We start from the raw sequence: 13,890 nt of genomic DNA on the forward strand, positions 1-13,890 counted from the left end.
TAGCAATATAATTCAGACATGTGGAGACAGTCCTAATAACTGCTCGAAAAACTAGGCGAATTCAATGATCAATTGAAAGGTTAAACTGTCTTAGATTTCTTGGGGGTGGATAATCATATTGATCTGTTTGTATTTGGACTGTCCTGTTAGGCTGGGAAGGCAGGATCATTTTTTGGCTTATATGTTAAACCCTAATGCTAAATGACCCAAAGCTATCTAAACTCCATCCCACTGAAGACTATCTGATCATTTACCTCAGATGTGTTGCATATTGACCACAGATCCAACGGATAAAAAAGAAAAGAAAATATATATATATATATTTGGTAGAGTTCTGAAAGTCTTCCTGAATAAGCCTAACTTAAAAATAGAACATAATTTCCACATCAATGGCAATTACATAACTGACATAGCAGGATTAGTGCTGCATTACAACAAGATTCATTTTACAAGCAATTCAAGAACATTCAACTTACAATAAACCAGCTAGCACTATGATAGTAAAAATGATAGTTATGGTCCTTCTGATTGGTCAGCACAATGTTCTAGAATAAAGAAATACTCAAAATATGGTGACTAATATGTCTCTAGACATGACAAACATTTCAAATGGTCAAGAGAGTGATTTAAATAAAATAAAATAAAATTTAAATGTCAGGTGCCTGAGAAAAATGCTTGTCGTTTTTATCCTGAACACAACTTCTATTACATTTACAGTTATTTATTTATATTTACAATTATTAATTGATTAATTAATTTTATTGTTTTATTGTGCTTGTAAGTTGTCATTGAGTGTCATGTCTGGTGCCTATAAATAAAATGTATAATAATAATAATAAATAATAAAATAAAATAATTAATTTGTATTTTTATTTATAATGTATATTTATTTGTTTGTTTGTATGTTTGTTTATTTATTTATTCCTGAGTTAACCATTACAAAGCCTAACAAGTGTGCAAAATAAGCAAAAATTATAATATAATTTTTTAAAGAATAGGAAAAAAAAATTTAGTACTTCCATGGTTCAGAGTATGATGTTTAGGTGTGCAATTGTTTTTGTTGCATACAGTTCATAATAAAAATAAAAATAATGTTTTTAATGGGGATAAAACTGAACTGAATTCAGAATTTTAACATTCCAAGTAAAAAAAAAAAAAAAAAACCACGTTATGCTTAATATTTTTAATATGTGACAAGCTCAGTGAATGTTGGGAACATCTTTGGCAGTTGCTTTATATTTACAGTTGTTTATCCTGACCCCCTGGATGTGATTGTGGTCCCGGGCAGATGATCAAATGTCCAGCTGGCTAATCTGGTTAATCTCACTGTATATATTTTTACACAAGTGACCCTGCAGATTGTAAAAAAAAAATAAAAAAAATAAAATAAAATAAAAAGATCATGCATTTTTAATAAGATAGCCCTGTGTTGTCATCTTAATTATTTTGTTTTTCTCAGTGGTGTTTATAATCATGGCTAAATTACATTCAAAGTCAGTCACCAAGTCATGATGGAGCACACACTGAAACCATCACAGACATGCATTGTTTTATAAGATAAAGAAAGAAATCTAGGATCTAGAATACAACGGTCATATGTGTGAAACCAGCATACTGTAATGCTGAATGCCCATCCGCATCATGTTTTGCTAAGATGTACCTGTATCGTTTTATAATGGTCAATCAAAATCAATACCTTTGTGCTCCATGTCATCACAATCCATAGAAAAATGTCCATTTATACTGCAAAGATTTATAGAGAAATTAAAACAACAAAATGAAAGTATATAAATAAATATGAATCTTGGTCTCTGAGGATATTTCAGCTCATTTCATTCGGTTTCAATATTGGAAATAAGGATTGCTGTGCAGAGCATGCAAATGCTCGCTCATCCTTCAAAGAGACACGAGCGATCCCTCCTTACCCTTTTGGGAGCGCATGCATTTATTTGCACTGTCCCAAGAGTCCTTCAGTCAGTACACCACCACCCCATTATGACTCACCAACAAAGAGACATTCTGAGCTCAATGCTGCAAATTGTTATTCATCGCTCTGACACTTGACACAATGTTTCCATTATGTTTTCTAAAGAGACCGGAATCTTGGCAGGATAAAATAGGACTCTATTTTCTCATTACAGAGCAAAGGAGCACGGTTCCGTTCAAAACAATGGCTCTCCCAGGATGACTGTTCAACTGGAAAACAAATATCAGAAATAGTAAGGGTGTTACTACACAGGTAATGGGCTAGAACACTTTAAATCCTTTTTAGTGCCATCTTAGTGTGTGTTGTCATTTAAAGACCCCATGAAATGACTTTTCTTTCCTGGCTGCCCGAAAGCGGAAAAAATGCTGCCTTACACTGTGTCCTAGACTCAAAATACTGGGTTGAGCCTTTTGGGTAATTTTTTTGTTATTTTTCCATTTGGTTTCTTATTGCGTTACCCAGCTCCTGGGTCAGACGTAACAACCCTGTGCTTGGGTACTTTTTATGTAAACCAGATCCTGAGTCAGACGTAATAACTTTGTTGGAAAGGTGTAAATGTGACGTCTTTGGCAGGGCCGGTTCTAAGGTCCGTGGACATTCGGGGCTTTAGCCCAAACTAAAATTGGGTATTTTTATTTAAAGGAATTAATTAATTATAAAAGCGATTTAAGGGAATAAATTAAAAAAAGGCTTATTGCATTAGTGAAATAATTTTAACTATTTGCAAATAATATTTTATTTTTTAATTATGCATGCATTCTCTCTAAATGAATCAAGGAAATTATTGCATATTTTCAATTCAAAATGGCAAAATTTAATAAATAAATAAAAAAGTTGAGTAATTTGCATCACCAGATACTGTCGGTAGTTGAACATTTATATTGTAAAACAGTCAAATATTAAATGTTAATCTACTTACATTTTACCAGGCATTCGTTCACTGTTAACACCCTTCTGTGAATGGTAAGCCCCACCTTCTTTAATCATTTTGACATTGATGAGCTAGACCGCTGAACTTTTAGTCATCCTAACAACAAACAGAGCGGTGCGTAATGGATTGCATCAGAGCAGCATCAAGAATATCAAATATATTGCAGTGAATCTCTTATTTGCATCTTAAGTTTATTGCCAATAATAATGACAGGTTTGCGAAAGTGTAGAACTCGGTGAGCTCTCGCAAAATACATCTTCAGCACATCATGTCTGAGATTGGCTACAATGCTCAATGCTGCAAAAGCACATCGTACCTTTAATGCAAAGGGAAAAATATAAATAAAACTGTACTATGCACTTTTCATGATTAGGTAATCGCGGCTGCTGTAATCTTATTCACATTTGTTTTTCTGATTAATTGTTTTGCTCTATGAGAAAGACAAGGTAACAAAATATTCGGGGCTTTACTAAAAACATTCGGGGCTTAAGCCCCCTTAGCCCAGCCCTTGCATCGCCCTACCCTTTGGGATGTCGGTGACGTCGACGTGACCGGCTGAAAGGGAACTGAAGTTTTATTGTTGTCATTGTAAATAATCGCTTTCCCATATGGCAAGAATCGGAGAGGATCACATTCAGCGGACAGACACCGACACATTGTATTTTTGTATTTATTTAAAAAAATGATAACCATAATCAAATCCATAGAAGCTTGTGAATAGTTTTAAAGTCCTCCTCATCCTTCTTCCCTTATTTAAGCGAAAAAGCATATTTCATTGTCCAGTTTTCTCCCTGAACGATGATGTGAGTTCCTATGGCAATTCTCAATTCAGAATGAATGACCTACAATGGTGACATTTTCCTCAATCACAATCTCTGGTATAGCTTCAACCGTAATGATATGCACCTGATTAAGCCTCAGGCTTAGGGGCTGTTTACAAGATGCCGTTTTCAACTAAAAATGTAAAACTTTTTATGCGTTTTGGCCATTCGTTTACATGACAACAGCGTTTTGGGTGCCTGAAAAGGCAAACTTTTCAAAATGGGTTTCAAAGGGGCTGTTTACACGACACCGGTTTCAACTAAAAACATAAAACGTTTAGTGTAAACTTTTGAAAATGGTCTCCATGTAAACAACAATAAAACAAATCTGCCCTACAAAGGCAAAAGACCTTAAGTCGCTAGAGTGTGGAACTGAGAAAAATGACTTTAAAGATTTTTAGTTGTCCCGCCAAATTAATTATAGGTAGGACACTGGAAATCTGGCAAATACATGTTTTAGTAATGGAAATTATATACATAAAAAAAATCTTGAGCTCAAACTTGACTTTTGTATAGCTTCTCTGGTATAGCTTCAACCGTAATGATATGCACCTGATTAAGCCTCAGGCTTAGGGGCTGTTTACAAGATGCCGTTTTCAACTAAAAATGTAAAACTTTTTATGCGTTTTGGCCATTCGTTTACATGACAACAGCGTTTTGGGTGCCTGAAAAGGCAAACTTTTCAAAATGGGTTTCAAAGGGGCTGTTTACACGACACCGGTTTCAACTAAAAACATAAAACGTTTAGTGTAAACTTTTGAAAATGGTCTCCATGTAAACAACAATAAAACAAATCTGCCCTACAAAGGCAAAAGACCTTAAGTCGCTAGAGTGTGGAACTGAGAAAAATGACTTTAAAGATTTTTAGTTGTCCCGCCAAATTAATTATAGGTAGGACACTGGAAATCTGGCAAATACATGTTTTAGTAATGGAAATTATATACATAAAAAAAATCTTGAGCTCAAACTTGACTTTTGACCACTATTTTAAAGTTACTGTACTCTGCCTTTGTATTGTCAGCAAAAAGTGAGAAGTCATGCCAAGGCAAAAGGCAGTAACTTCCACATTATCAATATTTAGTTGCTGATCACCATTAACAAAATCATTATAGTACACACCTGTATCAAATCTAGTGATCATGGCATTTATTTTGTATGATTTACAATTATTTATAGCCATCTACTTATTGCTATCCTGTGCTTTGGTTGCATTCTGATGGCATTATTAATACATTTGACATGACAAAATACCTCCTATTAGTCCAGCGTTGACTCGACCGCGTTTAGGGCGGGGCTGAAGGCGAAGTTTTGGCACTCTGCCAGCTAGTTTGCCGAGCTTTAATTTTTGGTTGTATTCATCTGATACGGCAATTTGTAACGTTTTTCTGTCAACTCTGCATAATCCTTCGCGATCGATATCGCACGTTTGTCGATGGAGCAGACCATACTAAATGTTCTGACCGCTCTGAGGACATCAGAAGTTAGAGCGACTGATGGCAGCTGTACAAAGTACACAGGCTACACCGTAATTTTAATTTTAATGGACATTAAAACAAAGGCAGATAACCGTACAATCTGGTAGGTAGCATTATTTGATTGAACACCGGCACAGTAACTTCATATTGACGAGTGGCTAAACAAAGGCAGAGTACCGTAACTCGTAATTTGAGCGTTCCAAAACAAAGCCAAAGAGCGGTAACTGATGTTACGGTGTTCTGCCTTGGTTTCTCATGGGCTTTTGGAAGTTACTGTTAAGACAAATCATTATTTTCTCGAAAAAAAAACGGAATTAATTCATTAAAGAAGGTCTTGAATGTGCCAAAAATATAAATAACTAATTTTCGACCAAAAACGAAGTTACGGTCTTTTGCCTTTGCACGGCAGAAATGATGATGACGTCATGCACATGCGTATTACGTGTTCAACCTATAATGTTTCATCGCCATCTAATGGCCTGGCAGCAGAATAAAGGGTCTTTATTCGTTTTCGCGGATCCGTGTGAATGGGGATCATTTTGCCAATGGCGTCGTCTGTACGCGGAAAACTCAAAGGAAAAACTTCTCCGTTTTAAGCATATTGTTGTCTTGTAAACGTACCAAAAGTGCAAAACGGTCTCCATGTAAACAACAAAAACGCGAATCTCTGAAGACGATGACGCCATGCACATGCGTTTTACGTGTTCAGTCTATAGTGTATCATCACCATCTCATGACCTGGCAGCAGAATACAGCATTTTTAGTTGCTTTCGTGGATCCATGTGAATGAGGATCGTTTTGACAAAGGTGTTGTCTGTACGTGGAAAACTTAAAGGAAAAAGTTCTCCATTTTAAGCATATCGTTGTCGTGTAAACGTACCCTTATATAACAACTACATGTATTTGTGTTTGAGCAGGGTTGGAACTTAACTCTGGGCTTAACTCTTAACTCAAAAGGCTTGAAAGACTTGCACTTAAATGGCGGGGCTCTCAAAACTCCATAACAGCAAGGACATACGTGAACTGTAGTAACCGAGTTTATGGAACTCTTGCGCAAACCTCCTCACGCCAACTCTATCTCCATACCAGAACCAACATGAAATCACCTTTCTTATTTTGGCTTGAAAAGAAACTGAAAAAAGCTATTAAATTCTGGGTTAGCATTTATATGGTTTGTTATGGGCTGAAAATCTTGTTGTTACATTACCCCTTGTGCTCGGCAGAGTGACTGTTGTGGAGGGAGACAGCACTGCAGACTGGCTTTCATTCAGAGCAAATCAAGCATTGCCAGCAATTCAGAGATCAAAGGAGGAAGACGCTAGAGGTTCTTTCTCCGTAAATAAAAAGCCTTCGTGGCAGCATGCGGGCTTGTCCAGTGATATATTTGATTAATAAACCCAATTACACACTGTTTGCATAACCGTCCCCAGATCTGTAAGCTGGGCTCCTGGATGATTGACACAGACTTGTGCAGGTGGCCATAAGCCCTCAAACATAAAAATATGCAAAAGGCATTAGAACATGATCATGGTATTCGGAAAACCATAAGGATTATGAAGCGAATGAAAGTAAAAGGGCACTTAAAATCAACATGAAATTAAAATTAGCCCCATTTACTTTTTTAATACACATTTATGATCTTGTCGTCCATGAATTACTAGTGCATGTTATTGAAAATAAAAAATAAAAAATAATAAAATAATAATAATAATAAAAAAAAAAAAAAAAAAAAAAAATATATATATATATATATATATATTATTTAATTTATTTATTTTTATGTATATATTTATATATATACATATATATCACCATGGAAGTCCTTGAAAAACCTTCAGCCAACCCAAATGCCTGCAAATCTTCCCCTCAAACCGCTTGAATAAAAATCCACTTTTCAAGATCCAATCAATTCTCAATGGATTACATCAGGTACCGCCCTACATTTCTTCTCATTACAGATCCTGTTTCACTCAAAAATACATCCGATTATGGAAGTAAAATGGATTTTGAATGCAGTTTCACATTGACTTTAGGATACCAGCATTCTGAATTCCTTTTACTCACGACTGAGAACTAGAGTACATTCACTATTTGTTGTTTTTATTTTGGTTGAAAAGACTACCATTGAGGGAAAAAAGGAATTCATAAATGTGCTTCACATGAAAATGAGAAAAGTGCTTATTACACTATCAGCATTTTGGAATATGCCAAAATCAGCTATATAAAATAGTTGGAGATCAGCAGTTTCACTGTCCTGCTCATCTGTGTTTGAGGAAAAGCTGTAAATTGCATCATTTGATGTAAAACCCTTTAGTGACAGTAAAGGTGGAGATCAAAGATCTGTCAAGTACCCAGAGGGTCGAACACTCTCTCGCTCTTACAAACGTGGATGTTAGTGAGCAATTTTCTTTTTATCTTGACTAATAAGAGCATTGATCCCCAACCAGGTTCCCCGGCAGGTTTAAAGTAAAAAAAAAAAAAAAAAAATCTACTTGGGGAATTGTTCACTTTTCAAAGTTTAAAGCAATAAAAGTATACATGGAAGCTGGTTTCTACGGAATTAAAAGGTAAATGAGACTTTGTATCTCACAATTCTACCTTTTTTCTCAATTAAGAATTTACATCTCACAGATGTGAATTGATAATTCCCAATTACAAGTTTAAATTTCATAATTCTAAGAAAAAAAGTCAGATTTATGTTTTTATATCTAACAATTCTTTTTCTCAGAATTGTGATATAAACTTGCAATTGTAAGAAAAATCAGACTTTATTATTATAAAAGTCTGACTTTTTCTCAGAATCGTGAGATATAAAGTCGCAATTAACTTTTTAAATGATTTATTCCATTTAAAAAACAAGCTTCCATATAGTATTATAAAAAGTATTCATTTTTCTTAGCACTTGGGATGCATTCTGAAAATGGCTTACATTCTGTTCATTGCAATAAATTGATTCTCTTAAAGGTACAATATGTAAGATTTTTGTATCAAAATATCCAAATACCACTTGCACAGTGTTATAAATTTCTTACATTACTTGTTTCTAAGAATTTGTAAATTCAGAGAAATTCACAATTTTAAATAGTGCCCGTCCCTTGTCACCTGTCAGTGACGTAATATCCGCGTTATCCCTGGTTTCCGCTTGTACTGCCATATTAACCATGGCGACAGACGTGGACAAGTGCGTTACGTCCAGCGTGCTGGCACGCTCACGCTGTTGTTGAATCGTTCAAACATTATGGACCATGGCAAGCAGACTTTGGGACAAAAGTAGAAATAAAACGAGGATCAATTTCAGCGTGGCGTTTTCGAGATGCCTAGAGCTCCGCGACAAACTTGACAGAGACGCCACTCTTGCTTGTGCTTTATTAGACAGGTGAGCAAATGTACATAAAACGAATCAATGCTATATAGCTCAACATCATGAAATGTTAGAATATGATCAGTATGTTATTCTAATGTTGATCTAGCTTACTGCTAGTCTCATATTGTCACGGTGTGGGTTTTGTGTCTTGTTCCTTGTTAGTGTCTGTCATATTATTCCCTGCTTGTCATGTGATCCTGCCATGTGTCTTGTCATGTTCAGTTGTTCCCCGTTATGTTGATTAGTCTTTACAGGTGTTTCAGTTTACCACGCCCCCTTGTTATCTTGTTTAGCTTGTGTTCCCTGTGTATATATACCCTGTCTGTTTTAGTATGTGTCACGGAGTCCTTGTCTATTTTTCACACCACTTCCGTATTCTGCCTTGTTGCCGGTTTTGTATTTGTTTTATGTTTTGGACTGCTTCTTTGGATTTGACCCCTGCCTGGACTGTTTGTGAGTAAGGATTTCCCTATTAAACATTTCATACTGCACCCTTGGATCTTTCCCTTCTTCCCGAGTGTGGGTCGTGACAGAAGGACTCCGTCATGTCAAGATCCAGCAGTATGTTTACCAGTGCCTCTTCCCCAGCCACCGAGCGGGAGAGGGGGCAAGGTTTTGAGGGGACCCGATTGGTCATTTTTCGCGGGACCCGTGGAGGCCGCAGTAGAGGAGGTGGACGAGAGAAAGACCAACACCACTCTCCACTCTGGCCCCTCTTCGACCCTGGTTTGGTGGTTTCCAGCCCGGTTCCAGTGGTCCCGAGGCCGGTGGTCCCAGTGCCGGTGGTCCTGAGTCCGGTGGTCCCGAGGCCGGTGGTCCCAGTTCCGGTGGTCCCGAGTCAGGTGGTCCCAGTTCCGGTGGTCCCGAGTCCAGTGGTCCCAGTTCCGGTGGTCCCGAAACGGAGGAGGAGAAGGAAGACTTCCTCCATGCCAGTTCCGGTGGTCCCAGTTCCGGTGGTCCCAGTTCCAGTGGTCCCAGTCTCGGAGGTCCCTGTGCAGTCTGAGATAGACAGAGCAGCTGAGACTCTGTTGGATTACTTCGAAAAACTATACAAGATCCTAGAGTTTCCCAGAACTGTTCACGTCACATCTGCCGATCCAGAGACTGTCCACGTCACGTCTGCCCAGCCAGAGCCTGTTCAGGTCACGTCTACCCAGCCAGAGACTGTTCACGTCATGCCTGCCGAGCCTGTGTCTTCGGACAAGATGGCCGCCGCCGAGCCTGTTCACGTCACGCCTGCCGAGCCTGTGTCTTCGGACAAGATGGCCGCCGCCGAGCCTGTTCACGTCACGCCTGCCGAGCCTGTGTCCCCTGACAAGATGGCCACCGTCGAGCCTGTGTCTGTTCCAGTGCCTGAGCCGGTGGTGCCAGTTCCGGTGGTGCCAGTTCCAGTGCCTGAGTCGGTGGTGCCAGTTCCAGTGCCTGAGTCGGTGGTGCCAGTTCCTGAGCCGGTGGTATCTGTTCCCGAGCCGGTGGTGTCTGAGCCGGTGGTGTCTGTTCCTGAGCCGGTGCCTGTTCTCGAGCCAGTGGTGTCTGTTCCTGAGCCGGTGCCTGTTCCCGAGCCGGTGGTGTCTGAGCCGGTGGTGTCTGTTCCTGGGCCGGTGGTATCTGTTCCTGAACCGGTGGTGTCTGAACCGGTGGTGTCTGTTCCTGAGCCGGTGGTGTCTGAGTGGTGTCTGAGCCGGTGGTGTCTGTTCCTGAGCCGGTGCCTGTTCCTTGGCCGCCCGAGGGGTCGTCTCCGCCCTGGCCGCCCGAGGGGTCGTCTCCGCCCTGGCCGCCCGAGGGGTCGTCTCCGCCCTGGCCGCCCGAGGGGTCGTCTCCGCCCTGGCCGCCCGAGGGAGAGTCTCCGCCCTGGCCGCCCGAGGGAGAGTCTCCGCCCTGGCCGCCCGAGGGAGAGTCTCCGCCCTGGCCGCCCGAGGGAGAGTCTCCGCCCTGGCCGCCCGAGGGAGAGTCTCCGCCCTGGCCGCCCGATGGACTGTCTGCTCTGCCCTGGCCGCCCGATGGACTGTCTGCTCCGCCCTGGCCGCCAGATGAACTGTCACTCCCTGTCCCCGTTTCCCTCCATGGACCTGGCCCCCCTTCCCTCCCCCTGATCCTCCACCACTCCACCTCCCGCCTGGATTTTTGTTTGGTCTGTCACGTCTTGTAGCGTCTGGTAGCCGCTCCGTAGAGGGGAGGTTATGTCACGGTGTGGGTTTTGTGTCTTGTTCCTTGTTAGTGTCTGTCATATTATTCCCTGCTTGTCATGTGATCCTGCCATGTGTCTTGTCATGTTCAGTTGTTCCCCGTTATGTTGATTAGTCTTTACAGGTGTTTCAGTTTACCACGCCTCCTTGTTATCTTGTTTAGCTTGTGTTCCATGTGTATATATATACCCTGTCTGTTTTAGTATGTGTCACGGAGTCCTTGTCTATATTTCACACCACTTCCGTATTCTGCCTTGTTGCCGGTTTTGTATTTGTTTTATGTTTTGGACTGCTTCTTTGGTTTTGACCCCTGCCTGGACTGTTTGTGAGTAAGGATTTCCCTATTAAACATTTCATACTGCACCCTTGGATCTTTCCCTTCTTCCCGAGTGTGGGTCGTGACACATATAGTCAGCAAACTAACACATAGAATAACATTATAACTTTCAACAGACTCAAATGCAGTTTAGTGTGATAGTGTAGACCAAGTGAAACAGTGCTGCGTTACCTCACAAGTTTAATTCATCTAATAAACTGACCTGTGTGAGAAGTAATTCAGCACTTGCATGTAGTTCAGTAGTATTAAATGTCCTCATTCCTCACACCTCGCGTGTGGTGCTGGTATCTGTCTCTCATTAGCAATCGCGTCCTGCTTCATACCACAGTCATGTTAAAAACATCAATGTATTCACTCATCCATAAACATTATTAGATTCATCAGCATGACAACAAGTTCCATGATTCCACTTATCAATGCGTCATCAATCTACACCTTTGTTATTGTAAGAGGTTAGCGACCCCTAGTGGTGAAAATAGTACATATTGTAGCTTTAACATACTTAAGCATTTCTTAATAAATAAATCAGGGTTGCCAACTCTCACGCATCTCGCGTGACAGTCACGCATTCAGCCTCAATCTCACGCTCTCACGCTCAACAAAGAAATCTCACGCAAAAATAGACATTCTTCTGTGCTGTATTTTTTTTTTCACTCATGTGCACTAAATTTCAGAATTACTATAAACAATTCAGGCTCTTAACTACTGGATGGACCACTAGTTATGGCGCAAATTAGTTAAAAATCTCCCAGAACCTAGAGCGAGCACGCATGCGAGACAGAGACTGTCGTCCAACCGATAGCGCGCGCACGCACGGCAGAGAGGGAAAGTCTTACAACTGCGCATTTTATTTGCGGCGCCTTCATCTATATTCTATAGGCTACACTGCAGCACGACGTATATTCACATCAAATGTTAACGCAGAGGAACGGGACACTGAAGTTCACAAAAGTTCATTAATTGCATGTGCTTTAAAGCCTTGCCGGTTAAACATGTCATTCGCTGCTGATGCGCTGTTCAAATATGCGCTCAAATATGCATACACTCGACGCGCACATGCACTAAAAGCCTGTTACTGGACTAAAAGTTATCTTTTGAGTCTTATATTGCGCTAATACTGTCAAATACAGACAAAGTTTACATAAACAAAGTTGGTTATGTCTAAAGTGAAAGCAAACAGAGAAAATTAATTAAAATCTGCTTGTCATGCGTGTATATTAGACGCGTCGCGTGCAGTTCTTAAAGAGACAGTAGCCCTAATAATAAACATGCTGCCGCTTGTTCTTAAAGAGATAGTTCACCCAAAACCAAACAGTTGCTGGTCCCCATTGACATACATAGTAGGAAAAAAATATACTATGGAAGTCACAGGGGTACATCTACTGTTTGGTTACTGACATTCTTTCAAATAATGTTTATTTTCAACAGAAGAAAGAAACTTATTCAGGTTTAAAACAACTTAAGAGAGTAAATTATGACTTTTTGGGGGGAGAACTATGCCGTTAATGTTAATAAAACAACAAAACACACAGAGGAAATCATTCACTGCTCTTGACTGAGAACTTTAAGTCTGTTGTGTTTTATTTTCATATTTGTCCATTTAATTACTTTCTTCAATTCTACTGTTAAATACACCTATAGCTGAAAAAATAAAGCACTGTTTATTTCATTTGTATATTAAGTTGTGTATGTGTAATATGTATCTCTGTTCTTAATTTTTAATAACAAAGAAAATAGTGACAAAGATTTTATCTTCGCCACTTTGACCTAAATGTCTGCCATTCTTTTTTTATTTTATATTTTGTTACCTATATTTTGTTATAAGGCTTTGTTTTTAAAATAGGGACATTAGTTTGGCTGTAATGCTCAGTCACATGCAAAATAGTAAAACCAACATGAAAAAGAATCATGATAAAATCGTGATTTTTTCTGGAAAAAAAAAAAAATTGTGATATTATTGCCATATCGCCCACCCCAGGTGTAAAAAAGTGCCTAGATGTGCTTAGATGCTAAAAATGTGTTTTTTTTTAGCCCCCCCGTAGTTGCAAACGACTTTTCTCCAGTGTTGTGACGTATTTCCCAGTGAAACGGAATATTGAACAGAGGGCAGGGTTTTACTCTAGCGCTCCTCCTCTCCATCTCTCACTCATAGCAGACTAATGGTTTGAGGGGAGTGGTTAAGCGTTTCCCAACCCAAGCCATCAAACCTACATCATCAGAGAAGGAACGCCATTCCAGACCGGAAGTATCTTTTCAGACTTTGATTAAAGATTACGACGGCAAACAATTTTTTTCTGTGTATTAACTTGCACGGACTAATTTTTCACCACAAGACTAGTAATATGCGCTAACAAAGTAAATAGGGTCAATTTTGATTTCAGTTGGACTTTAACTAATGTTAACAAATATTAATAAATACTGTAAAAAATGTATTGCTCATTCTTATAATGTTAGTTAATGCATTAACTAATGTTAACTAATGGGACCTTATTGTAAAGTGTTACTTTTTAAACTTACAAATACCCTAATTTGCAGTTTTCAGCCCGGTCTCACCCCAAAACGTCACATACTGACGCGTCTTGACCAAACGGCAATATACGACGAAAAGGGTACCCCTAAAACGTCCATATGAGACGAAGACATAAGCGCACCAGCAGCGCCTCTTAGCGGTACCCTAACGCATACCTAAACCTACCCATAACCCGAATAGTCACATACGGACGTTTTAGGGGTACCCTTTTCGTCGTATATTGCCGTTTGGTCAAGACGCGTCAGTATGTGACGTTTGG

The sequence above is a fragment of the Squalius cephalus genome, assembly GCF_949319135.1.
Source record: "Squalius cephalus genome assembly, chromosome: 19".
NCBI lineage: Eukaryota > Metazoa > Chordata > Actinopteri > Cypriniformes > Leuciscidae > Squalius > Squalius cephalus.